General features: G+C 33.4%; 1 pseudogene; it reads right to left on the reverse strand.

Moving 5' to 3' along the window:
• Positions 1–780: 780 nt before the first annotated feature.
• On the reverse strand, positions 781–3,220 carry LOC134282480 (uncharacterized; annotated as a pseudogene).
• Between the last annotated feature and the right edge of the window lie 722 nt (positions 3,221–3,942).

The raw sequence follows: 3,942 nt of genomic DNA on the forward strand, positions 1-3,942 counted from the left end.
ATGCTTACTCAACTAATTATGCACTTTCAACAGACACCAAGGTCAATTACCTTGTGACCTTGAATATGACCTATTTGCTAAAAATTGGTTTTTAGAACTTTGTTGCCCCCGGGCGCATAGTGTTTCACAAACACATCTTGTTTCAGAAATTTCCGATTTTCATATAGAATGGGTTTTGATTCCATTTTTTGGATGATGAAATAGATTTCACATTTACGTTTCCATCATTTAAGCGTTAACGAAAAATGGAGACTTGACCCAATCATGTTCAAAATTCATTTTTTTATAGCTCTAGGAAACCCATTTTCCACTAAATATGCTTAACTGTCAACGTTGAAATAAAGATAATCAAATAATAAGTCGTTCGGTAAAATAAAATGATAATAAAATGTTTTGAAGATTACATTACTGAGAACATGATTTTGTAAAAATATAATTTTTCTGTGAATTTTGAAAATTTAGAAACATTTTGTCTCAGAGCGGGGGATTGTCCACACCTTATACGCCCTCTTTCTTTATGTTTCTCTTACCCCAAGATACTTAATACCTATTTGAAAAGAACTGGCCATGTAGTTTTCAAGAAATTAAAATTGTTCAATTTTTAACGGATGATGCACGTCAAACAGACAGGAACAAAATGCAATAGGTTACCGTGCAACTCAACCTAAATTTGACAGAAAATTTGCCACTGTATCTTTATTTTGACTTGGGGTTCATTCTGACAAAGTTCAAGGTCACAAACTGGAAAAGTAAAAGTATCTAACAGTTCACCTAAAAGGCTCAGGTGAACATGACAAGTTCCATGTAAAATTCATAAAGAAGGTTGTTTTTTCGTAGCAGTAATTCTTCTGTTCTATCCAAGTTAAGCACAGAAATGTTTTTAAATGCACACCTTGTCAATGTATAGGACTCTTTATTCCTGCTTGCGACAATAACAACAGCATGAACTACAACATTTTCATGCACAAAAAGTTGTTTCACTACATTCAAAGCTTGACCAAGGGTATCACCTCGAAGCATTGCACCAGTTGCCACTTGAACAAGGTACAGCGTTTTTTCCTGAACTTTAACCTTTTTACATGATGTACATCCCTCCCCTTCTTGATCTTCTCCACAGTCACCATAGAAGACAAAATAGTCTACTCCAATAAAATCTGGTATCTGTGGAAATACCAAAAACCTATCAAATGACTTTGAGAGTTGTTTTTATAAAAAGGGAAAATAATGCAACACTTCTTTCATGACTTTTTAGATTTTGTGGTATATCTTGATAATATGCAGATAAGTCTTTTCCATCTCGTTCAAAGAAATTTTCAGCAGGAGTGGATACTACTTTCCAAGGTGCATGCAACACTTTTTGTTCCTTCTGTGATGACTGATACAATGTTTCATTACCGCTGGAAAATGGCAAAAGTACAGATTTACACTTTTTTTGACACTCGACAAACATTTTATCAAACTCCTTTTTTGCTCCACCTTGCTGAAACATAATTGGCAAAATTTTATCAAAACCAACAGTTTTTGCAATACGTAGCATCTGTTCTAAATCATAAGGAAATCTTTCTCGCCAACAGTTTGCCAAGTTAGGAATCAGATGTTGAATTTTTACACAGACGTCACCAACATCCAAACCCATCCTCGCATATTTCAGATTATTTTGCAGATCATCTGTTTGACTTTTGTAATGCTCAACTTCGAATATGTTGATCCCTATCTTCATTTCCTGTGCCTATTCCCCTTTCATGACGATTTCATTTCTGTTTGGAATGAAATGAAGGAGAACAGCAGTGTGGAGCTGAAACTTGGCATACTCATTATTTTCACAACTTTTACAATTAATGAATTTATGTTGTTTCTCTTTTGTATACTGTGCAAAAGCATCTACAACTGTTCCATCTGTTCTGGTGTTCATATCCTCTAACACACTATTCAACAATCTAGGTGTCATTATGTACTCCTTTGAAAATTCATCATAAACTTCCTTTCCTTTGTCTAAAAGGCCCAATCTCTTCCCATAATTCTTATCCTCCTGGTCTTTTTTCGATATTAGGTATTCCAAGGACCCTTTCCATATGTTAAGAAAAGAGTCTTCATCAAGCTGAAATTTCCTTCCAAATTCCATAAATTTATGAGCACTTGCGGTGAAACCTGTTTCAATGAGAACAAGAAAACATTGATGTAACCATCAATTGTCGCCCGGGAAATATATAAAGTAAACAATGGAAATGACCTTTGATCATCAAACCGCTTCGATACGTGTGAAAAGGCATGCGTCTAATTGATGGAGACGATAGTCGCGAATATTTGGAAAACTTATAGTCGGATAAATGTCAAACAAAAACGATACGATTTAAAACTTCAGTTCCTCGAGTAAATGATGGCTGCATAAAATATAAATTGAAGGTAGACACATGCATCACCTATTTTCAAAAATGTATTTAATTTTCAATTTTAGAATATAAAACACGAAGTGTGCATAGTACGTTTTTATGCGAGAAGTAAAATTCGATGATCTAAAAAAGGGGACCTGTCGTTTTTTCGATAGTAAATGATAAACAACTTTATATATTAAATGTGAAAAACATATCTATTTTTAGAGAATCACTTTATGGAAGTAAATATATTATGTATCTCGTAATTTATAAAGGGAAAGAACATTCTGATTAACAATCTTTTCAATGTTTAGAAACGTTTAATTTTGAATAACTACTCCCACCCCAATCCCCATATACCAACACTTAAACTTATATGTATAGAGCAGCCCGGTCCTCCGGGCTGCAATAAACTTTGGATCTTCAACTTGTCGTTCCACAATTCTTTTAATTTTTTCTAGATAATGTGTATTATAGAGGGTTAAATGATCCACAATAACACAGTCCTTATCTTCAAACTTCTTAGAATAAGCAGCAAAAGATTTCAAATCTTCATCTCTCTTTTCAATTTCATTTAAGTCAACATAATGAACTGAAAGGTCACCATTTTCTCGACATCTTAAAACATAGTAAATTGCTGATGATGTTTTCCCTAAACCCTTAATTCCAATCAAATAGATCCAGGTACTTTTTGTTGCTCTGTAATCCTTTAATTTCTCAAGAAACTCTTCATGGAATTTTGTTTTGATAAAGTATCTTCCCTCTTTAAAGTCAGATACACAGGCAAAAAAGTTGTCCTCCTTATCGTCATGGACATGTCTTAGAACACTTGCTTCAAATTCCTGAATCTGTAAAATAAATTGAGATTACACGTACATACTAATTACTCATCTTTGATATATGAACACAATCAAGGGCTTTCAGAAAGAATAGAAACAGGTGGTACTTTTATATCAAGAAGCCCATGAATCACAATGCTCACCTAAGTCAATATGACCCTGCTGTTCTTCGTCAACAGATTTTTAACATAAATTTTGTAAAAGTTTGATCGCTTTTGTGACCCCACCCTACCCCCAGATGTCATGATTTCAACAAGCTTGAATCTAAGCTAGGGAAAAAAAGATATAGTCTTGTTTCCTGCTACCCGACCTACCCTATTTTTTTGCACCTGAAGTTTTTTTTTTAGTTTTGGGAAAAAAAATTTCTGGAATTTCAGTAATTTCATGTTCCAAAACTGAAAAAAAATAGATGTAGTCATGTGTTATTTCATGATATTATATGTTTTTAATATGACTTTCATAAAATATCACTTGAGTTATGCATCAAAAGCCATGAAATTTAATTCTAAAAGAAGATATTGACCTATGGCATCTTTAATTTGGATTTTTTAGTTGTACTTATCTGTAATATACCACTGGAAAACAATAAAATAAAATTAAAAAATAAAATAATTTTCCTGCCTTAACCTACCTACCCCATTTTTTTTCAGGCTGGTAGCAGGAAACAAGACTATTTTGGGGGGGGCCCTATCTGAAGATGCTTCCATATCAATGTGACTAATTATGGCTTT

This window comes from Saccostrea cucullata, unplaced genomic scaffold (assembly GCF_032062105.1).
Source record: "Saccostrea cucullata isolate Sc308-1 unplaced genomic scaffold, CSIRO_AGI_Scuc_v1 ctg14901, whole genome shotgun sequence".
Taxonomy (NCBI): domain Eukaryota; kingdom Metazoa; phylum Mollusca; class Bivalvia; order Ostreida; family Ostreidae; genus Saccostrea; species Saccostrea cuccullata.